Source organism: Cloeon dipterum, chromosome 2, assembly GCF_949628265.1.
Source record: "Cloeon dipterum chromosome 2, ieCloDipt1.1, whole genome shotgun sequence".
NCBI classification, from domain to species: domain Eukaryota; kingdom Metazoa; phylum Arthropoda; class Insecta; order Ephemeroptera; family Baetidae; genus Cloeon; species Cloeon dipterum.
The window spans coordinates 8,843,661-8,868,726 of record NC_088787.1 but is presented as its reverse complement, the minus strand read 5'-3'; the positions used below and the strand labels follow the sequence as shown (position 1 = coordinate 8,868,726).

The following is a 25,066-nucleotide window of genomic DNA, read 5'->3' as shown; positions in this document are numbered from 1 at the left end:
ATTTAGTGAGTTATCAAAAATTAAAAATAAATTTGTAATCGAACACGAAATGATTAAAGTAATAATTGAATTCGGCTATTTCGTCTTAGAATTGGAACACACGTTTTTTATAAAACTTAAAGAAAATTTAATTTACTTTATTTATTTAAATATCTATGACAAAAAAATCTTACTTTAATACTTTTTAATTTATTAATGAGTGTAATACTCACAAAAAATAGTAATTAAAATATTGACGGTCAAATTCTTTGCTTATATAGTTATTGAAGGACACTCTGAAGATACAATTGCCAGTTCTCTTTTACTCACGATGATGTCGAGCTTAAAAACAGCACACTATAAAGTAGTTTACAATTCAAAGAATTGACCTCAAATTATCCAAAAACCATTCATTTTAGACCGAGTTTTCATTTTAAATAGAGAAGAGTGTCCAGCAGTAAACTGTATATATCCAGCTCACTGCTCAAGCTGGAATTTAAAAAAAAAGAAGAAGAAAGGAAGCGATAAAATTTGTGGGCAAGTGCGGCAACAGCTGAGTCCCAGCAAGAACTTTGTCTCTACACAAATGCGAATGTAAAAATTGTGGCTTCTTTTTAATATCAAACTTTAAATCTCAAATGCTACACAGCAGTATTTACTTAGCAAAGTGGAATGCACAATTTTAGTCGAAAGCTTCTGACTATTGAGAAATGGCTCAAATCGGTTCTTAAAGTGCACAATATCTTTTCACCAGCTTCCTTTAAATTATTCATGAGGGAAACAGGTCGTGCGAAGGCACTGCTGATTGCTAATTTGACCTTGTTATTAATTTAGGAAGGAAATAATCCAGTTTTACATCCGTTTTGTGAACAATCTGTGAAATGTGGGAAGAATTACATGTGAGCAAAGTGCAAGTGCTTCCAAATTTGGTTCAAAATAAAAATGTCGGCATTCAAGGGACATTTAAAAGTTAAGAATAATTTAAAATTACTCTAAATAATTCGTTTTCAGTAATTTTTCATTAATTTAGATCGGAATTTAAGCATTTCCCTGCTCTAGAATGTACTCGTTGTATCCGATTGGGAACTGTTGAATGGGGAGGAAAATTTGCGGCCGGCGTCATTTATTCCAAAGTGTTCAAGGTCGGCGCGGTCTCTAGGTCAAACTTGGCCGACAGCAGAGAGAGAGAGAGAGAGAGGCCGAGTTTGAGCGAGTTTTAAAAAACTTTTCGACCTCGAAGTGGGCAAGTTAGTTTTGTGTAATGAATTAAGCGGTGGCGGCGGCGGCGTCGGTGGCGGCGGGCGCCAACTCGCAGCGGCAGAAGCAGCAAAGTTGCGAAGAAACTTTTTCCCGAAGAAGACAATCGGCCGAGTCTGGCGACTCGTCGCGAATTGCAGCGAATTTGCGGAGGCCGACGTTCGCGAGTGGTGCGCGCTGGGCGGGTGCCGGCCGAGCGGCGGACCCAAAGGGTTGCCGGCCACGCATGCGTCGCGCACCGCCAATCCCAACATGTGCACCGCCGAGGCTCTTACCCAATGGAAAACTTTTCCCAACCAACTTTTCCCAACAAACACAAAAAATGGGACGACGAGGAAAAAGGCAGCGAGCGAGCGAACCAGCCAGCTCGGCAGGGTCAAAAAGAAAAGCCGAGAGAGGGTTGCGAACGAGCGAGCGAGCGAGCACGAATTTGCACCAGAGAAAGAGCCGCCGCCGCCTCCGCACTCTCTCTCGCAGAATATGATTATTATTTTCGTCGGTGGCGTGCACGTGTGTGTGTGTAACTTGTGCCGAGCCCTTGAGGATCGGCTTTTATTCTGCGCCAAAAGGCCGTGTGCACACACGACCGAGAAATATTATTATTTTTGCTCGGCGGCGGCGGTGCTCCTCGACAATTACCGCGCATTTCGTGTGTGCACACGCGAAAACTTTCAATAGGCACTCGTTGCGCAGGCAAAAGCTCAAGTGGAAGCAAAATGCAAACCTTTGCGGAAAGCCTCTCGCGATGTTTTCCGCTCAAAAAACCGCCAAGAGAGCTTGGATTGCTTTTTATAATGCAAAATCATTCTTTGCATTGAAAATTAAAACATAAATGCATTTTTTATGTTAAAGAAATCATGTGCGGCATTTTAAACTTAAGTAGAAAAGGATTTATAACATTTATACCAGAAATAATTTTTTTACGACCGAAAATTATAGCTAATTAATTTTCCGGAGATGACCAATGGTTAAATTAGATTAGGTTTTTTATTCAGGGTTTGGTCCTCATTTAAACTAAGATTTTTCCTTATTCTAAGGGACTTTAAACAACTCCCACCATAAGAATTTTAAATTTGACTCGTTTCTAATATTTTAAAGTGAATATTTTAATTTTAAAACAGTGCCAAATCATGTTGGTTAGAAAAAATTGTTGAAAAAATGTAACTTCTTAAATTGAAGAGCAAAATATTATTTTTTGCTATTATCTTTTCGTTTTAAGGATTAAAAATTAAAAGAAAACGCGCTCTTTCCTTGCCTAAAAATGTCTGATATTCAAAATAAACTTCAGCGTATTCAACAGCTAGGTTCAAAATCCGGTTATAGAAAACCGCACGTAAATTGAACCTTTCAAAACATGTTTATCAGCTTCTCGTAACTCGGACGTTTCGGAATGTCCCAACACTCTGCTTCAAAAACACTCCAAACTGACGAAATATCAAACTGGGAGCGAGCTGCTTTCCCATTTGGTTGCGAAATGAATTCAAGTTTCCGCGTGTACCACCGCGTGTATTTACACATTCAAAGTTTCGCAACCAATACGCATCTCCGAACATATATAATTTCCGTCGTCGTCGTCCTCGGCGTAGTCGCAACTTTAGATAAATACACGCACACACACGCACCGGACAAACAAGGAAAATAAGGCGTCCGCACGGGGGTGGGCCAGGGGGAGGCAGAGGGGGCGCAGTAAGAAGAGATAATTTTCGGGCAAGTGCTGTGCGCTCCCACCTCTCGGCGAAGCACAATTTACCCTCTCTTGTCACTACTCCACCCTCTTTTCTCTGACGCTGCTGTGCCCCCGCCCGTACCCGCCGCCGCTGCTGCCGCCGCCACCGTTGCCTTCGCCGCGTAGCATGTTGTGCAGCAACCCCGCACCCACCAACCCCTCGTGGCTGCTCTATCATATAACTACTATGCTAGTTTTCTGAAGGCATGCTGGCTGTCGACTTACTTCTTCGTCTTGCCGACTCGCTGCCGGCTGCACTCGCCTCCGTTGCCGTTTAGCGCCCTTAATTACAATACTCCTCCATCGTTTCGGCGCTCGACCCGCGTCAGCTGATCGCGACTGCTTTACAAACGCTGCTGTCCTTGCCAGGTAGGCCTGCAATTTTTTTGTCTTGATCTTACATCGTTTAAACTCGGAAACGAACTCTCGGTTGACGAGACGCGGGAGAAATGCTGGGAAAAACGGGGTCGAAATTTCTGCAAGAATAGAGAGATTATTATGTAACTACCGCATCTTGGATTAATTAGATCCAATACACTAGTTTTATTTGAAAGTGAAAATGTTAATTCACTTGTGTTTTGCTCTGAAAACCGCATTGAATTTGTTGAGTTTCCTCTTAATTTCTCTGGACTGTTTGTCTTTCTTTCTTTCTTTCTGTGTTAAGATTGAAGATGAGTTTAAAAGACAAACATTAAGATTGCGGATTAGAGTCGACTATAGAATCAGCCTGTTTTTTCTCTCTTCATTCGGTAGTAAGTCGACTGTTTGGTCTTGTACGTATTTGATGAGACCGAACTTTCTCAGGCTGAACAGTCACTTTCCGCAGTTGAGAAAAAGTTGGTTTCTTTCAAATATCTATACCTAATTATGACTGTTTATTCCTAAGAGAAATATCACGGAGAGGAAATAATAAGGGGCCGTTAAAAATTATTTTTTCTGAAGGCCTTGACATTTTCTTCGGATTACAAAATGTTCATGTTACTCAAGATTGTAAGAATCAACCATTACTGGAACAAAAAAATTAAATCATAAGGAGGAAACCTGAATAACTTTATATCGAACAGACTGATAATAATTTTCTTAGGTTTATTCTAAGGCAATAGTTGGAACCAGTTTTACCATTTCAAAGTTAAAAACTGAATTTTGGTGCTTTCTAAAAGTAGGAAACAAAATTCGGTTTTAAGATAGTCTGTGCAAGAATAAAATAACTAACAACATTTCGCATTGTTGAATTTATCAGAAAGTAGTAAAATATAAGAAATTTCTTGGAATATTAAATGGTTTGTCAGGGAATTTTCGCTTGATTTTGATTCCTTCTCGTCACGATCTATCCAACGGTGTGCGAATCATGAAGTAAATATTAACCATCTGGCGAAATATATATCTTGATTTTCATTAAGGTGACAGTGCTCACCGCTTGGTTAGCGTACAAACTTTGTTGCCAATTGAGATTCAAATTTTGGTTTATTACGGATCAGTAGGGCAACTGTGCCCCATACATCCACATCCAGAACACAACAAAAATATAACAAAGCATTTTTTTACTCAGAAATTTAAGCGGCAGTAAGGGAAATTATTAGATAGATTATTTAGATAGATTATATAGAAAATTAAAAATAATTATTTAAATTCCATCCGTAATCTCAAAAAGAAAAATTCAAACGGTGAAAGATTTCCCATCATAAAAATAAATTTCAATTCGTCCTGGTCCCGGTAAAATTGCGCAACGTTCAACAAACAGCCAAATTGATTGTTGACCTTTTCTTGCAACAAGGAAATTCACGTTTGGTTGTTGAAAGTTGCGTAATTTTACCGGGACCAGGACGAATTCCAAAGCCTTCCAAGAAAGCTCAATTTCACAACTATGCCACACTTAGTTTTGGTCCTTGGAATCATTGCTTTTATTCAGTATCTAGTAGGGATTTTAATTCCAGATATTTACAAGCACAAAAATTTGCGGGAGAAAAAAATCTCCACTGCAATTCAGGTCATTCAAATACACACTTCACCCCGCTTTGGAACGTTTAAGGGCCATTCTAGAAAATTCTGCGTCTCGTCCCTAACGACGACGACTCCTCGTGCATCTTTCGCCTGCTTTTCCCTTTCTGATCTCACTCGGAGTGCGCTCTCGAGCAGATTATTAATCGGCTGGCGGTCCGTTTTCAATTTAAAACCTCCATCGGGCGGCACCTTAATCCTTTCCAATAATCTTTTAAGAGTTTTCCACTTACCCAAGATTTTAAGTAAGTCTCGCCGGCTAAAACTAACAAGCACTCTCTGCACTCGGCAGGCAGGCAGAGCGAGATGCTTCTTAAGTCAACACCCCAGCTAGCGTGTGTCTGTCATTCACGTAATTCGGCGGCGGCAGCGGCGGAGGCGGCGGCACACCCCTCAATTAAAATTTCACAAACAAAGCCAGGACACAGCTGCTGCTTCTCTTTGCCACGCCGAAATTAGAATGGATTTCTTCTCGGCGCGTATATACGGTCCGCCAACGCGCAAACCCTTTCCCAATCTGCTCTGATTGTTGTTGAGTTGAGGCCAGAATAATACATCGCACGCAATACCATTGATTTTTATTCTGGAGAAAATCAGAGTGTTCGTATCAGAGTTTCAATTTACGTGAATGTACTCTGATGTTTCACTATTTTTAATTTTTATTTAACATTAATTCTTGAGATCTTCTAAAGACTGTTAAGGTAGGAAAACTTTAAATAATTAAATTCTCAAGTATTTTAAAAGCGAAGCTATTGAAATATGAAGTAAAAAAGGAATCCAAATCAAATCTAAGATTTTCTTCGCATTTTGGCTGATTGTTGTTGGTGATTGGTCTAAGATTGTGGACTTTGGAAGAAAAAGCAAAAAATAAATGCTCATTTTTTTTTTAAACAGATCACACCTAATTTGTAGCAGAGATTAGTCATGTTAAAATAGCTAAAATTAAGAGAAAAAAATCGGCTGTCTAAAATTCTCAAGTAAATTTTAATTTTTTCAGGATTGTTGTAGCTTGTGCAAATGTTTTCATCATATTCTTCACAATTTAAAACTCTACACAATGTTTTCTATGGAAGTTAATTTATTATATTTATGAATAACAAATTGCTCAACACAATTTAATTTATTTAGCTTAAAATATATCAAAAGTAGACAGAATTCAAAAATTAACAATCCAGCATTATTGAATAAAAGCAACGCAAAAATGAATATATTTATTAAAACAACAAAAATTAATATTTTTTTAAAATATAAATTATAATTAAATGGTAATTTTAGATCAAATTCTTCTTCTTCTGTGCATGGTTGTGTTTTGACGAGTAAAACAAAAAATTCTGTATTCATGCTTTCATACACAAAAAGGTCGATTTATTTCACGGTTGCCGCAGTAGCGAGTTTCGGTATTCACTCTGTTTCAGAGCCGAAATGGAGTTTCACAGCGCGGACGAATCTTATTCGCGTGCAAAGGAGAGCGCAATTTTTAATATCAAAAGTAATTACCATTATTAAAAAGGGTGGAATGTAGCGAGTGAGAGAGAAAAGGTAGATGATGAGAAAAAAAGCAAAGTTTTCTCCTCCAGCGGCGCAAACCGAGAGAGCGCGAGAGGCAAAAAACATCAAAGGCCGAATTTTTAAATAAATATTTTCGGAATTAATTTCTTTGCCTCGTGTCCGCAGGTGCGCCGGAATTTTTGCGCGCGGCCGGAAAAATTTTTAATCTTTCCCTCGCCCGTTTTTGTGTCTTATGCGAGCAAGAGGAGGCAGTAGGAGGCGGCGCATGTGTCGGTAATTTCATCCGACCGCAAATATTGTTAGGGAAAACGGCTGTGCAGCCGCCGCTAATATGCGCGCCGTGTCGGTCGGGGGTTGAATATTCTCCCTTGCAAACGGGGTGCGTGCCTCGCTTGCCGCTGGGGGATGATTTTTCGTCAACAAGCGACACGATGATTTTTTTTCGCCAGCTAATAGCGAATTACCTTTTCGCCGTTCACTGATACTCCTGAATTGGTCTCTAAATAAAAAGGGGAGCCCGCCCGCCCGCCCGCACTTTCCCACGCACTCGAGTAGTGAGTGTTTTTCCCGAAGCGACGGGAGAACAGCTTTTTCCTGCCACCAGTGGACGTTTGCAACAAGATTAAACTGATGGGCTTGAAAGGGTTCAATTGAGGGTAAAATTTCCGCTTTTATACCCGCCGCGTTTAACTTGGGATTTGAATGGGATAGCTTGATGCTTTTCCTGAATTTTATCGGAGCATGGAAAATGTCTGTGAATTAACTAGGTTTGTGCCAAACCTTAATCAGAGATTAATTTCTGAAAGGTACATAGTTCTGGCAGGGCTCTGAGAGTCTTGATAAAATTTATTTTTCATGAAATTAGTCATTAGTCCCATTTGACCAAGTTCACTATTGAGAAAACCCAAACTTTCCCAAATTTGCGGGTTTAAAATTTGGAACAAACATTTACTCACCGTTAAACTCGACTTGTCAAATAGTTGAACAAGTTTCTTGCTGGCCCCAAAGTCGTAGAAAAAAGGTTAAAGTCACTTAACTTGCATTCTCAAAGTTGGACTCGCAAAAATTAGGTTTAATGAGTCAAAATTTTTAAATCAAATCTCATTTTCTAGAGGTCAAAATTTTCAAGAACTACACACCAATAGACTAGTCTGAACCTTCCCTGAATCAGTTCAAAGATATCAACCCTGCGACCCTTTTTCATCCTAAAACACGAAAATTTTTTATAATTATTTGTTGTTTCCACCTCATTGCGCAATGTGGTTGATTGTTCATCATCCTGAAACTACTTCAGTACACCCTGGGACATAAAAATACGCGTCGAGCATTTTGCACTTTTTGTAAATTTTAGTCTGGAAACTCGAGATTTAGTTGACACACTGTTTTTTATTATGCTACTGGTCTCATAGCGTTTAAAATTAAATTTTCCTGGGTATGAAATCTCAAGATAAATTATTTTAAAGCTTTCCATCTCACTTTTGAACCGCTTATTTGCAGAAAATTTATCAAAAAATCCATTTCTTTCCTTCCCCATAATCGACAGATTTTTCTCACCTCGCAGTTTGTCAACATTCTCCCATACCAAAGCAAATCGGATCGGGGGTGTGCTGTTCTTCGTACACGTTCCGCGTAATATCGGCGGTGATCACACACGTATTCAGTTTTTCGCCGCACCTTCATTAACCCTAATCAAAGGTCTCTAATTATCTATGACGGCGCATGAAAGAGCAGAGAGAGAGAAAGAGCGTCGGTCGGTCGGCCGGCCGGGCTCATCAGTCCATGGCTAAAGATCTTTTCAGCGGCGGCGGCGGCAGCGGCGGAGAAACTCCTTTCGGCCGACATGAAAGGGTCTTTGCCAGCCCAAGTCTGGCAGTAATTAAACTCAAAGAAGCAAGATGCAGCCACGCAGTTGTTACTCACCCGCTTGCTTACATGTACAGAGAGAGGAGCAACCCTTTCAGCGGAGCCCTCTCGCACGGGGGCCTCGAGAGGCCGCCAGCCAGACCGCAAAAACGGCCGCTCCTAATTGCCGGGCGAGCCATTAGGCCAGACGCGCGGAGCAAATTTAAATTCAAACTTGCAGCCGTGCTAGTTGTCTTTGAAGGGAGAAATAACTTAATGTCTTTCTTGATTTTGTGTAAAAATTATTCGGCCAGGATCTACACGGAAATTTTTCATTTTAGGATTTCCTTGATATTTTTTTCCTATAGAAAATGGATTTCATATCTAGTGGCTGGACTGAAAATTGATTTACAAGTTACACGGTTGTCAATTTAGCTGGTTGAAATATCTCTATGCTATTTTTGTAGGTATATAAAATAAATATTTTCAATAAACAACAATATGGATAGGGATTTAGGTTGAGAAACCTCTAACACAATACTTGTGGAAGGACGCTGGTTGGGGGTTAAAGAGTAGAACATCCGCTATTTTGTGAACAAATAAGAGCATTTTGAGAATGGAAGAAAGGTCAGTCATCCTCTGAGGGTCATAAATCTACACGTTGTTTGTTTATTTCAACACAACCCGATGTGCGCATCGAATCCAATTCTTGGAAATCAAGAGGTGGTCTGTTTTTTTTATATTCTACTATAAATACAAAGCTTTATTGTGTTCCCTTAGAACTAAATTACTGGGAAGGTCGGGACTTTGAAAATAACAACCTTCTTGAGGGGTTTAGTCGCACATCTAAACATCGTACAAAGAGGGACAACTTCGCACGTTCCTTTCATCAATACAACAAAAAATTAATCACCTTTAGCTGTCAAAAATTTGTTTTCTTTATAACCCTGGGTGCCAAAGATAATTTATCATTGTGCAAGTATTAAGCGGCGGGGTACAGATTCGTACGACGCGCAGGTATGGCATCCGGTGGAGTATGACACGAAAAAACGGTTACGCGAAAATGCGCGAATAGAACCAAGTATTGTGAAATAATTTGCATTAATTGTGCTAATTGTGTCTTTTGGATCGTAAAAACAAACTCTTGACACTTGTACGTCAATCAAAAGAGAACTTTTTGTTTGCCACATTCAGAAGCCATCTTGGATCTGCGCAGTGGGAGCCAATTTTATGGCCCATCAGGACCCCACTGATTAATACGTATATCCTGAAAAGTTCTAAAATCTTGTTTTTCATCCAATTAATTGAAATTAACAAGCAAATCCAATGATTTCCAGATTAAATTTTTTGGACCTTAATTTTTGAGCCTCAATTTCATCTGTAATTCAGAGATGCACTCTCATAACAGACATCTGACGGTCCAAATAGCTGCAATTTTGCTCTTTTGACTGTCTGGTGATACTTGGAAGCTCAGATAAATTCAGTCAATCTTCCTAACTCCGCAACCCGTGTCATTCTATCTAGAAAAAACAGCAGGAAAATAAAAATAAAAATTTTTAATAATACAGTTTACATGCCCAAAGATTTTATAGGTTTAACATTTTATTAAATAATAAAAAATTTACAGACACAATAAACAAGCTAAAAAATCAACTAAGAGATGCATTGGTAAGGGTTTAGTGTAAAGGGCTATCAACCTCAAGCTCTTAAACTATAGATACCTATTTATGAATTAATTTCAGGAATACAAAATCATCTTGACACGCGTGCAATGTGATATGATTTTTTTTTAATTTTAAAGGACCGTTAGACAGGTTCCAGAATTTAGTTAACGAATTTTACTGCTCTAAAGATGCTGCGAATCTGATCTGAAGTGGAGTGTAAAGTTCCGGTGAAAGTTTCACTATGACAATCTCCCTTTAGCGCCTCAAACTCGTCTCCGTGAACCGAATTTTGCGAAATTTGTACGTATTCGAGATCAAATGTCGGGCTGGGTGGGCGAAGAGGGTCCTGGCTGAGGCTGAGCGCGCGTTAACCCTCTCGCAGCTGCGGAGAGAGAGAGAGAGAGCCCCTAGCCACCCTTCCTTCATCATCGTCTTCTTCTCTTACTTCTGATACACACACACACACACACACACACTCGGGGCGGCGGCGGCCGCCGCTGCCGCCGCCGCCGTTGGTTCATTCTATTCCAAGTTCAGTTGTTCAACCGCAGAGATGCGGTTCACGGCTTTGATGTGTTCAAACCCCCGCTCGGTGCGCACGCCAGCCAGCCAGCCCCGGCTTTTAATGCGGCGGATACACGCTGCTTTTGCCCTGCGAAACCGAATTCGCCGAATGGGCCTCCGCCGCCGAGTCGCAGCGCCGAGGGTACATGGTGCGGCAGCGGCAGCGGCAGCGGCCACTCTTGATCATGCCCTTTGAAACACTCGCTCGCTTTTGCAGCAGCCCCACTAATTCACAGCCCTGCTTCTAAAGCAATTTATAATATTATTTATAATATTTTATTTAAAATTTTAACTTCAAAAAATTGTTTTATTTGTAAAAACAACATTCTTAAAAATTTAAATTGAAAAAAATAATTTTTATTGTTGCAAACATATCGACATAATTTTCTATATAGTTTACTCGAAGTAGAAAGAAAAAGGTTGCATAAATATGTACTATAGAAAACATTAATTGTGCTGTTATAGATACTTAGATGTAACATCCTCCATCATTAAGTTGCTTAAAAACTAAAATCTCAGGTTGGGAAATATAAATTCCATAGGGGAATGAAACTAACTCTCAACTTCTTTTGAATGTGGGGATGTATGGGGTGAAATTACCATGCTGAACCGCATTAAAATCATATTTTGAATCTGAAATTTGAATAAATTATCTCAAGCCATTGTGAAGTTACACAATGTCGTTAATCAGGCTTCAAATAATGAACTAAAGAATGAACCAAACATGGGAAAAATTAACCGGAAATCGAAAAAATAGCTACCGATCGACTCGTCTTGATGAAAATCATAATTTTCGGGCAAATAATAATAATAAAGGTCCCAAAAACAATTTCGAAACAATCCCATAAGATTTTTAACCTTCTCGAGAATCCAAAACTCGCTTAAATGACCAGATTTAAAATTTTCCCCGTGGATCTTAGTTTATTTCGTAGAAAAGTACTTCAATTGAGTTGATATTTATATATGAAAAACAACACGTACCTTAAATGGACATTACTTGTAAATTCACCCAATTTCAGTATATTAATTTATTTTATTTACTTCCCTAATTTTAGCCAATTTAGCCGCCTAAAAACCAGATTTTTCGTAATTATCGTAATTATTTAAAAAAGCCTTCACTTTCGAAACACTGATTTTTTACCTCCACTTTGTGCAGTACTTCCTCATGGTTCTTTAGGAATCAGTTTGTTATATCTATACAGAGCTCAAAATAAATAACATATTTTCAAACGCAACTTTGAATCAGACGCAATTTCTTGCTTTAAACTGTATCTCTTGTATAGAATAAGAATTATTCCGTACCGTAATATCGCAGAAAAAAATACTGTTGCTTCTATTCTAATTTCGATCTGGGTCAGTTAGGAGGAAAATTTGCAACTTCTTGAGGGCAGCAAGAAAGGGATAAAGACGGTGTTGGCCTTGTCTTACACTATACATACTTCGGCAAAATCAGTGCAAAAAGCGGGCACGGCGGAAGTGCAATTTGTAATCCTCGGCGGCATCTCTTGGCTCTCGGAATCAATTAGGGAGGCAAATTCGAGCGCGGGGGTGGAGGGAGGGGGCGGAGGAGGTGGCAAATAATTAAAGGGGTTGCCATAGCGAGAGCTAGAGCCGGTTTTTTACGGGGCGCGCGCCTGCCGGCCGGCCGGGCAGTCATTACATTGTGAGTCAGCAGCATTTGCGCGGCTAGAGAGCAGCAGCAGAGATAAATTGGAGCGCAAACTGCGGCCTCTAATGAGATACATTAGGTTGCACACCACCGGGCCGAACACGAAAATCAAGCGGAAGGGTTGCCTTTTGACGCTGCGGCCGGCTGCTGCCCGTCCGCCAGCTCGAGAGCTGCCTTCTCGATTTTCCTCTTCCTACACTCCTCTCCGGCGGCCGAGTGTGTGCGTCTCAAAGCTGCTTTTCGAGAAGGGTGCCGGCCGGCCTCCAATGGATTCATCAAAGCGGCCCCGCCGAATCACTGATGCAATTATTATTCAAGACAAATATTGACCGCGCCGCAAACTGCTCGCACGGATCAAACCGTGCGCGAGAACGAGAGAGTCCGTTTCTCAGACTTTCTCAAGGAAAAGTAAGCGCTCTGGCCCTGCAGTTGGCTTTGATTCTGCTGCTAGGGGAGACTTAGCAAAATGCGGGGAAGATATCAAATAGCACATTTAAAAATTAAAAAACTAATTTGTTTTATATTAGCTACTAAAATTTGAAAGTTTAAAACACTTCAGAAAATTTTTGAAGAAATAATATTTTTATATAATCTCACAAAATTAAGAGGTTTAAAGAGTCTTTTAATTTTAGATTTATATTATTAGAGAGCAACATTGTCAAGAATATTAATATTGACTGCACCATATATGATTACTACATACTGCATCAGCGAATGTTGTATTACAAATTAAATTAATTTTCTGAATTATGTTTTTTTCACCAAAGAGCAAGACGCCTTACTAAAATGCTTACCTATTATTTTATTTTTTGAAGACGAGAATGACAGTAAATTGCCTTTTCTAAAAGCGTAATTCAATTAATCATTTTGGCCATTTTGCAAGAGGATTAAGGAAATATTGATTTAGATACGTACTAAAAATATAATTTAGCTTAAGTTTTCCCTGGATGCTCTATGAGATTTCAAATATTTTACAAGTGTTTCATAAATTGATTTTATAAGATTTAAAATTAATTTCTTCGCCGGCCACAGAATGTCAAGTACATGGCCAAAAGATACATCTGTAGTTCTCTTAATGGCTTTTTGATTTACAGAATATTTAAGAACATGCTTGGAATATTTCTAAAAATTAGTTAAATTTCCCAGGTTGCCGTTTACATTTTGAAAAAAATCGGTTCAAAAGTTTGCATGCTAATCAAGCGGTGAACACTGTCTCCTTATTATAAATCATGATTTTTTTCACCAGAAGTTACATTTTTCGAAATTGAACTAAAATCATACAATCTGCTAATTAAAAAAAGGTCTTTCCTATAACCAACTATTTTGCGTCCAATCTGCATGTACTGAATTGATATTTATTTTAAGATTAGAGCCGCAGCTTGAAGAAAAAAGTTCTATATTTTAATGCCAGGAAAATTTAGCTCATAATTCGCACACCGTTGGATAGACCGCTAACGAGAGGGATCGAAATCAAGCAAAAATATCCCTGACAGACTGTTTTATTTTTCAAGAATTCAGCAAAATGCTAAACATTTATCTTTGAATCGGTCCTAATTTTATTAATGCCCATTGTAGAGGTTTACTGTTGCTAAATTCCACAAACTGTTTTTAATTGTTCATCGCTGATGCAAATTGAAAGTTGTAGTCTGATTTTTCAAACACTAAATCCGAACATCAGCTCCTTGCTAAAGCCAACAATGTAATTAAATCTTTACCAGCAGTTATTTTTATTTAATGTTCATAATTACGTGTCAATTGCTAAGACATGAATTGAACGTTTTGATTGACCTTGATCGAAATTTCCCTCTTGCATCCAGGCATGCGCTACGAGGAATCTGAAAATCGTAATCGTGTCCGTTCATAATTGATCAGGAATCAGTAGGAACTGAGAGGCCCTCTCGGAAGTAAATTTCAGCTCTGAAACGTAGTGCTGAAGGCCGAAAATCTGGCTGTTGAATAAGTAATGCGCGGGTCCACCTTGAGTGCGTTCTTGGAGGCGCACATATTGGAAGAGGGAGAGGCAGAGAGGGTGCGTGCGTGTGTGTGTGTGTGATGACGGACTCGAGTGAGAGGAGCAAAGAGAAAGGGTTTGCAGCACATGAAGTAATTAAACACTCCTTCGGCTCCAACCCTTCCCTTTTTCCTCCTCCTTACACGGCCGCCGTTGCCGCCGCGCGCTGCAAACCAACTATGCAAATAATAAGCACTGTTTGCTCAGCAATAAGAGGCAAAAATCATTCCGCCTGATGCCGCCGCCGCCGCGCCGTACTCGGATTCACTTTAGCTCTCGCGAGCATATTTAAGTACGAGAATATTCTACACATCCGTCGCCCGGCAAAGTTGGAAAGTTGAAATTTATTTCATCAAATCCCCCGCTCGACGCCGCGAAATGAGCCGAAATTAGTTTTCAAAGAGCTGCTGTGCACGAAAAACGTCTCCGAGGCGCGGACGAATTGCCTCGATTCCTGGAATGCACTCAAACTTTCACGCTGTGTAGAGTCAAGAAAGTATTTTAATTCTTCCTCGGGATTGTCTTTTTGGGTTGAAACTTTTCGGTTCGCAAATCCTTTTGTGCGACATCAATGTACTTGCTTCAATATTTTTTGAGCATAATTAAAGTTTAAGGCAAAATAACTATATTTTATAAAAAATTGTATTCCTCTGGTTTATGATTTTGTAGGATTCCAGCTTTAAATAAATTTTCCTTATTGATCTTTTAATATTTCATACATTTAACTTTACTTAGAGACATGAAACATCGAACATATTTTCACAGTTAAAGAAACGGTGAACACCATGCAACTTTAAAATAATTTTATTTGATATTTTTAGTATGTTTACAGATGTCTGCTCTGGTTTAACAAATGCTAAATTCATAATAAGCTGATTAATATAAAAGACTAAACTAAATAAATTTTATATTTTTATAAAACAACTTAAAATATTGATTAAAATAAAATTTAAAAATAACAATCAATAAAAATTAAGTTGAACTAAAGTAAAAAGTAATTTATTACTAATATGTATTGTAATACGTCGTTGGTGAGACAGAATTGTGACATTTTCTTAAGATTACAATATTTAATTATATTTAATTAATAGTTTTTACAAGCTTTGAAATATTGCGTTTATTGATTTAGAGAAAATTGTAATTTTTACCCAACTCTGAAAATGTTTTGGACCATTTGTAGTCTTGGATTTTATGGGTAAGACAATCTTTTTCACGCAGAAATAAAGTAATTAGAAATTTTTAAGCAGGTAATAAAATACTTTTTGGAAGAAAAATTGACCTGTCCTAAAACCTAGCATTTCTCTTCTAGACATCACATAAATTAGAGCTTTTCGAGTGTCTTAAACGCTTTGAAAGACGACAAAAAATCAAATAGAGGGTCAGAAACACATTGATTTGAATAGTCTTGATTTTTCCCGGGGGAAAATATTGCCAGCTTGAATGAAAATTAATGATTTCTAAGACAACTGTAGATTTTTACCGGTTTATAGGTGAATGGGGCTGATAAATAGTCAAATCAATCAATCTGAAAAACTCTATTTCTGTTATCCTTGTTTAGAAGCATCCCAATAAATATTTTTCTTCAAATTCAATAAAATCCAATTCGCCTCAAAGATAAAAAATCCTGTTTGCCTTAAGCGAGCACGATCTAAAAGGCAAATCCCAGAGGTGAAAGACAAATTCGTCTCGTCTTGAATGGAAGAGTGCACGGATATTATCTCGAGAGCTATGAAAGGAAGAGACGACGACGCATTTGCATAATTAGCAGCAGTTGTCTCTGCGAGATTGTGTGAAAGCGAAACCGCGCTCGCTCGGCGCCTGCGATCGGGGCGGGCGGCAAATTGCTCGGCACTAAATTACGAGAGGCGCGGGGCGCGTTGTTATCAGGTGCGCGTGCTGCGTATGACTGTGCGGCGCCGCGGGCCATTTATTAACGCTGCCCGGACGAGCGGAGCGAGAGAAGCAACCAGCAGCAACTCTCGTCTCGGCGTCACCCAAAGCGGCTGTCACGACGCGCTGTTGCGATAATAGCGTCCGCTTTTCTATCCCCCGCCGAGCGCAGAGCAGAGAAACACAAGCGGTCGACGCGTCTTTTTCCGACAGGTGCAATTACCGCCTTTAATTCGGTTGCGGCCCGTCTGCGGACAGCGGAAAAATCGCCTCCAATCGCTTTCTTTACACGAGACGGTATAACGCGCGTCTAGGGGAATTTGCGTTACTATAGAAATTTTAATTTATCTATAACAGCTAGGTTATTTTTTTAATGAGGCGCTATATATTTATGCCATTTAATTTTAAATTAAAATACTTTAAATTAAATACTTAAGTTGCGGTGGAGTTAAAAATATGTTTTAAATTGTTTAGAAATTGAAAACCTCTTGGCGAGAGGATTTTGTAGTGAGTTACTCATCGTGAAAATTTAGATCGGGTAAAATTCTGAATACCTACTAGCGTTGTCGGAGGGGGCGTTGCCAATATATATTTTAAATTAGTAATAACCGAAATGGCACTTAAAAAACCAACACTTGTAACCAGAATTTTTATCGAAAATTTTGAAACTAGTTTTAAAAAGTTTAACATTTATTTATTTGACTAATTTCTCAATATTTTTATGTGATAAAAATGAAACTAACTAGTATTTGATATCAACACTTGATTGGATGAAAGCAAAATAATAATTTAAATTAATTTTGTGTGTGATTTAATGAACTATATTGAATGAAAAGTGACGAAATTGATGTAAAACTAGACCAAAATACAAAAAACGTGTAAATAAATTAGAAGTGACTAAATCCTAACTTTCTCTGTTACGTATAGTTGAAAAATTTCCTAACGCGTGTTCTTTTTAGGTTAAGAAGTCTTAAATTTCAGAGTCAAGAGTTATTATTATTTTTTATACATTCATAGAGAAAATTTTTAGATTTGATAGTTAAATCTCTATTAAATATTCTCGTCGATCCAAAGGAATGACGAGGAAACTCCTTGATGTGAAATCAAACAAAATTGGAAGAAAGGAAAAAGCACTCATAAATTAAATTAATAGTTTATTGCAATTAACTGCTTTAGCTCATTCCCTCTAGGTCAAGTTTAAAAGGAAAATAGCTATTAATTTTCTATTTTTGACTTTTTGCGTGGAGATAGGTCAAGCGAAACGCACTTTGCACGCTGCTGAACCGCATCGCAACATTGAACTGAGCGCGTCTTAAACACGAAATTGTACTCGCGAAACAAAAGGCGCCTCGAGGGCTTTCATCAACAGCCCCCACGCGCTCAAGAAATCCATTTCAGACCTTTCAAATGCACGGATATGGTTTATTTTATCGTTTTTAAATATTCATCAGCAGCAACCCTTTCTCGGCGGCGGCGGCGGCTGCTGCAGTGAGTGAGAATTATATTTCCTCTCTCTCATTCTCTCTCGCGCGCGCGGCACTAACTCACTCCAATCCATCCGCTAATGCATTATTCCGGTCGCTGCTGCTGCTACGCTGTTGCTGCTGTTTATCATTATTTTCTTTCCTGCCGCCGTTTTTGTTTTTAACCGAACTGTCACACTAGCTGCAAGTTTCCACCCTCTTTCTCGGCCTGTCCGTCACAATTATGTGGCAGTTGTGTTTCCTCTCGCGCTGCCTGCTGCTTTTCTTCTCTCTCACTCTATGCCAGTATATCCTCCAGCGCGCGTGCAAAACTTTCTTCTTATTTATTCAGCGTGCCGCCAAGACGCCGGCTATAATTATTTTGCTTTACAGTCAGGAAAACTAAGCAAAGAAAATGCGCTGCAACTAAAATGCGAAATAATGTAGAGTAATTTGGCCAAAATTTAAATTCTGCACTTTTAGAAACTTTTAAATGAATTTTTTACTAAAAATTTATCTTTTTTAATTAATGGAAAATTATCCTATAAAATTTGAGCCGTATTAAATTTCTTTTATCTCGAACACAATTTAAAATTTAAAATTAAACTGAAATTGATCACTGAATTCAATTTTTTTCATGGTTGCAAAACTTGGAGGACTTTTTGAGATTTACTTAATAATTATCAGCGGGGTCCCGATTCTAGCGACGCGCAGATATGGCGTCTGGTGGAGTATGGCGCGAAAAAACGGTCACATGAAAATGCGCGAAAAGAACGGAGTTTTGGTCAATATTGTGACATAATTTGCATTACTTGTACTAATTGTGTCTTTTGGATCGTAAAAACAAACTCTTGACACTCGTACAGCAATCCAAAGAGAGCTCTTTGCTTCCCACATTCGGACGCCATCTTGGATCTGCGCAGTGGGAACCAATTTTAACAAACATCTGGCTCCCGCTGATAATTATCAGTGCTGTAAAAATTAATTTTCATCCAAATCAAATTGATCTGTTTTGAGCTATTTAAATCAGAAACAAATTCGAATAATATTACTCATACTGTCAAAATAGAGATCTTGATTTTTTTTTCAGAAATTTTAACTGCATTTAATTTTGATATATCCTATTTTGCGTGTTCGTAACAATAATCTTCCAGCATTGCCATTTTAATAATAAAGATTTTGTTTGTTGCAGAGAACTGGCACTTTGAGTTCGTCAAGAGTGAAGGTAAGTTGTTTTAATCCACCGAAACGCCAAAATTCAAATCAAGTAGAGTACAGAACAAAACAATTATCTGCAGCCGTGGTCTGAGCTCGTTTGCTCTCTCGAATGTGTGCAACAAACAGACATTACAACTTGTGTTCCTATACTACCACTGCTCATGCAGATATTGATTGTCGCTCTCGCATTTCGGCAGCGTCGACGGCAACTTTTTGAAAAGTTAGTTTGTTTGACTTGGATGTGTGTGTATATTCCTCGGCCGCTTTCGCTATTCGGGAAATAACATGTTCAACAGAACGTCTGCAAACACAATGCTATTATTAGTATTGACTAGCGCGGAAATTCGGTTTCGGCGGCTTAATTAGCCGTGTGACCGAGCCGTCACTTTTCTTTCGGCTCTCGTCGTTGACGAGTTTTGTTTATTTATTTGCTGCTGCTGCTGGCGTGTGCCCACTCTCGTTCCGCGATAGTGACGATAATTATTGCTGGAATGCACGAAACGTTAGCTTTCGAGTGCTTTCCGACGCACACGCTTTTCCTGAGAACGCCGCCGTTTTATCTGTTTGTTTGCACTGCCTCAGGGGGAAATATATGACACTCGGCCGCACGCTATTCGAGCAGGAAAATTCGGTGTTTGCACAAGAAGAGCATTTTTTACAATCAGAAATTTTCAAATTACATGTAAATCAATTTGGGTCCTAAGAGACACTTTGAATAGCAATTTTTAATAGAAAATATTAACATTTGGTTTAAATGATTTTAAAAATTATTTTATTTAGAGCCCTTATTATTTAAAAATATTTTATGTAAAAATTTTCTACAATGGAGGCACGTTGGGGACAGTTATTATTTTTAAAATATACAAAAGATAATCACTTTTTTCTTTTATTAAAAACAAGGGTCACCAAAGTGCTTTAATTGCCGGAATTTTTGGATAAATCTTTATCAATTAAAAATATAACTGAATTTGTTTCAACTTTCTTTTCAATGTTAAAATTTCCAGTAAACCTCAACACGAAAATGATTAAGAATACCAATTAATTTTTTAAGGAAACCCCTTTTCAAATAATCTGTTGTGCTAACAAGATTTAAATTTTCATTTCATAGAATCCTGTTGAAAATTTACCTTTTTTCAAAATAAAACAGCAAAAATTCTGTCCACAAAGCTAGAAAAAAACAGTTGAAATCAAGCAAATAAATTTCCAATTAAGGAATAAAGTAAAGGGCATCGAAACTGTCCTCCAACTTTGTATTTTATTTTTGTGTTGTGCGTCGAAATTGAAGCAAAACTTTGGGAATTGCGGCCAGCGCACTTAAGCGTGTCACTCTAGTGTCAAAACCCAATCCCATTACCGCGAATTTGTGGAAATTACCTGGGCAAATATTTACGTGAGAGTGTCGTCGGGGGAAAATTCAATTTTTGACGCAAATTGCGTTAAATCAAGAGGGCTGCTGCTGCTGCTCGTCAAAATCGGGCGCGGCGACACATAAAAGCAATATACGCGAGCGAGCGAGCGCGGGCGTGTGTGTGTGTGTGTATATATATATTTTCTCCACGGAAGATGAAACAATTTGGCCGGTGTGCAATATTAATGCAGCCGCCCCTCTGCTGCCTCTCCTGCAAACACACACACATATGCAGCGTGCATAATTTAAAAGGCTGGAAATGCGTGCGTATAATAAAAAGGCCGTTTCTCCCTTGGCCGGATTTTTATTTTGCATGCACCTGTTGACGTAAAAACATTCACTACACGCCGGGGAAAATAAAAGGAAAAATGATGTAATAAAACAATCGGCACCGAGAGCAACAATTGAAAGCCCGTCTTTTATGCCGCGAGTAAAAACGCTTGCATTTTTCATGCGCCGATCAAATATGCGCCTGAAGAGAGACGTTGACGGCCTGCTGCTTTTGTTCTCGAACAATGACACATCATGTGCTGATCGTTCACGTGCTGTTGTTCGCTGCTATCGAAATCAAATCGATCCCTCTTTCTTTCCTTTGTTCCACGTCGGCAACTCCATGGGCCAAAAATTCCGCCCTGATTTATTTTATTTTCCTGTAAAAATTCAAAAGTCCCTATTCTTTAAAGTGGTTGAAACAGGAATGGAAAGCAGTTTCAGCTTAAAAGGGATTTTTCGTCGTGCAGCAACAATTATTACGCACGCTAAGCGATATCCTAAGAAGGGGTGTGCGGCTTGCTGTTGATTCCGAGCGGGGCCATCCTCTCTTCTCATTTAGATAGGGCATGCCAGCACTGCTCTTGGCTGTAGTAATAATCAAAGATAAGCTGCCGAGAGGGAAATAAGGCGAATCCGAAGGAGAGGAGAGAGAGAGAGAGAGGAACAACATTCATGCACTCGACTCGCGGCGCTCCTCCGCAAACCCGATTTACGCACGGAAATCAGCGACCGAGCGTGTGCAATCAAAACAAGTCGTGGCCAAATCTTCCTTTGCAGCAACAACTAACACCGTCAAAAGCCGTGTAGGGAATGAGTGTTTAAAAGCGCGAGAGCAAAATTTATAAAAATAGCTAGATAAAATTAAATAGAGCTGGGAAATTAGAATATGAATAAAAAATTATATCCATGCATTTCTAAAAATTTAAAACTTGCTTTTTAATTGAAATAACCGCTTCTCCTCTAGATAGATCAAGTATTTGTTTATTTAATTCCTCCGAAAAGTAAAAGGTAAACAATAAATCCCACAAAAGTGAATTTTTTTTCTAAAAAAACTACTTAAAATAAATGATTCCAAGGGTAATTAATTTATCCTTCAAATTTATTAACATGTGATTCAAAAATTTTTTAAAAGTAAAAAGACATCACAAAAAAATTGAGACAACAATAATATTTAACTGAATAAAAGTCTAAAATAGTTGAGAATAAAGCATAAGAAATTCCATGTTTTATTTTTTATTTCAAGTTTGTTAAATTTTAACACATTCGTAATCGATATAATATTAAAAAAATAATTACAGTACAGATTTTTCAACAATTTACAGCTCTGCCATTTTTTTCCACAGTGGATTTAATTTATGAAATGACTTGGCTTGACTTTTTAACCGATTTCTTTTATTTATTAAGAATTTATTAAGAAGAAATAACAGACCTTCCTCCAATCTTTATTTTTCAATAATATTAAATCCCTTCCTACCGGTTTTACTTTCCACTTAAATTCAAACCCCGCAAATTTTATATTTTTCAACTCTCAAAGAAATTTGGGGGAAAAATTGGCGCCACAGAGACGATTCCGTCTTGAAGCGTAAATATTTTATAATGCTATCTTGAAGTGTTGACTGCTGCCGCGTGGTGCCAAAAGTGATGCCGGAAAATTACTCGAAATTTTTACTGCCGCGATTGCCCCGGCCGACAATAAAGGGGTATCAAATTGCACCCCTTCGGCAGCGGACGAGTAACACGCGCCAAATTACATTATGCGCCGCTAAAATAATAATAACACACATCGGAAGGGCAATTTGGAGCAGCGAGCAAGTCGAAGACGCGCGCGCGGCAGCGGCACTACCGGCTCGTGATTACACACTTTTATTATTGCCCGAGCTGTCTGCATACGAGCCTCTTTTCTCTCTGCTCGTGCCACACTCGCACACACTGCACGTTCTTGGCCTTTATGATTGGCTAATGGCCTTACTATCGGCGTGGTACAGGCTTGCACCGCAGGAAATTAGTCACGCAAATCTGGCCGCCGACCATCTCCATGCGCCTTCAGACTGCGAACGGGAAATTTCGACTGCGCCACACACACATTCACATTCACATTCACGTGAACGTGAACGTGCCAGCCCACTTGAATTTTCCTCGGCCCGCATTTTCCACCCCTTTGGAAAATGCTTTGCTTCAGCGTCGAGAATTGGAATTTTAAGACCATTAAGGCGCTGCAATCTGTGCTTTACTCAACGTGTGTGTTTTTTTAATATAATATATTATAATTATAATTTTTTAATAATCTTGTTTCAATTTATTTGAACATTTTTTTAGTATTTTTGACACTTGTTTAGCTCTAAACTTTATATTTCAATGCAAATTTTCTAATAAAGAAAATATTTCTTGACCTTATCAATAATACTAGCAATGAAATGTTAATAATTTAAACTTATGTCTATATACTAGCATTTAAAATGGGTAAGGATTTCAAGGATAAGACTAACACCATGAAAGTTTAATAAAATGGCAAGTGATCAATGAATGTATTGAGCGCGAAAGCCATTACAAAAATTTCTTTAATAAAATGTAAGCAAACACTGGGTATAGTGCAGATAATAAACATTCTTTCTTGCTACGCGTGCGTGTCTGGCTTTGTTATTTCTCTTAGCGATCAATTTGTGAACGAGGGGAAAAAACGAACAATCTGCTAATCCATGAAACAATTAAAATAAATATCAAATTTTGGATTATTTGTCCCAGATCTTTATTCACAAACCTGAAAATGGTCGTTGAACTAATTTTAATTTTTTTTACAACCATATACAGTATATATACCCCATCTGGTCGAAAAAATATCGTTTAAAATTTAATAGAAAACACAAAAAAATTAATTTTGATGTTCAGTTTAAGACATAAGTGATGAATTTTCTGGCAATTTATAAAATTGTAGCCGTTAGTAGTAATCAGGATAGTTATTATTAGTTTCTTTCAATTTAATATATTGTTCTTATTTTAAAATGATTGACCCCAGCTATTACTTTTTGAAAAGAATGAAATTGATACTGTTGATATGGTTGAATTTTATATATTAATTAATATTACTTTTAAAGTCTTTAATGACATTAGATTACTATTTGTAACATTAAATAAAAATAAATTTTAAAATGTTGACTCTATTTTCATAAAATTGTAATAAAGATTTATTTTATAACAAAGTCAAAAAAATTTATTTATTAAATAAAAGTTTTTTTGTATGTGTTAACTAATAAAAAAGTTAGTTTTAAAAATTAAAAAGTAATCAAAATGTAAGTACTGTTTCTCTTTTGAAAATTAGGAAATTTACCACATATTTTGCACTGATTGATGGATTGCAACTAGAAGAATCGAAAAAAGCGAAAGATCACTGACCAAAACCAATTAAATTTTCTAGGTATTGCTAAAAAATCTGATTTCGTTAAAATTGCACATCGTTAAGATAAACTGTTGCCAAATTCATCAAGCAATAGACTCAATGAGCCACTAACTATAGCCAAAAATGCAGAATGTTCTTAATTGTTGGCTCCACTCGAAATGAATGTGTCCTTTCGAACAATGACAATCGCAACAGTCACAAGCAAAAAATAAAAACGGACGCAACACAATTCAAAAAGACGAGTTTCAAGCTCACCATATTGGCTAAATTGAGCTCAAAACGAAACAGACAAGAGAGCAATCCTCTATCTCTTATTTGCTGTCGGTGTATCAAGTTTCAGCACTACTTGATCCGAAGTGTCCATATCGTTTGTCGCCAGCAGCAGCATCATGTAGCTTTAGCTTTTGATGGGCCATTAAGTTCATTGCGAGTAAACAGGCTGGATATGGGCCGAGCAAAAGGAAAGCGAAGAATAAAAAGCTAGCTGCGCGACTTTATTTACGGACTCGCGTGATTTATTCCTTGGACGGAGAGAAAGGAGGAAAAAAGACGCAAGCAGCGAGTGTGTGAGTGTGCGAGTGTGTGTGTGATTTAAATTTCAAACATAATATCCGAGAGAGAAACTTTTCGGTCGGTCCTTTATTTGCAAATACACAAAAGGTTCGGCACCCTCTCGGAATATTATTATAAGGCGGCCAATTTTACATATTCCGCCCCTCCGTGCCCTGCTCTGCTCGGCTCGGCTGTGGTGCAAAAATTCCCAAAGTTTTGACCCCATCTGAGCGAGCGGCACACGTGAGAATAACTAAGGAGGTTCGTTGTCACCGCGTTTTCCTCTCCTTTTCGCTGCTTTGAAGGTGTTTGTGTGTGTGCTTTTTTGATAAAAGCAGCGGGAGTCTCTCTCTCTTTGGGGAAACGATTGCTCTGAAGAGAGCAATTTGCGCGCCGCTCTCTCACTCTAATTTGACTCGCTGGCGTAATAAGTTAAAAAATGAATGCCTCCACCGCCGCCTCGCGTCTTTTTTGCTCTTTTTGTTTGACAGTTGTCGCGGCCAGATTTGCCGCAGTCGAGCTATAAATCTCTCCGTGCTGCTTTTATGATAGCGCCGTTTTTATTTCAAATCTGCCCTCGAACGGCAAGCCACGGTGCAAGTTTTTTGCTTCCAATTAATAATTCCGCGAGAGAGATTTATATTCTGGT

The 25,066-nt window shown here is 38.3% G+C and overlaps 1 protein-coding gene across 8 annotated transcripts in view; it reads left to right on the top strand.

Annotated features, from left to right (window-relative positions):
- The window catches only part of LOC135937756 (myelin transcription factor 1), a 176,329-nt gene that overhangs the window by 40,262 nt on the left and 111,001 nt on the right, over positions 1-25,066 (top strand). For 7 of the 8 annotated variants that reach the window (XM_065480979.1, XM_065480982.1, XM_065480976.1 and 4 more), the window contains one exon: positions 18,765-18,797. The gene's annotated coding sequence lies outside the window, so the exon portion shown is untranslated. Of the gene's footprint in view, positions 1-3,077; positions 3,332-18,764; positions 18,798-25,066 lie in introns of those variants that run through there. The other variant, XM_065480977.1, reaches the window with a different exon arrangement.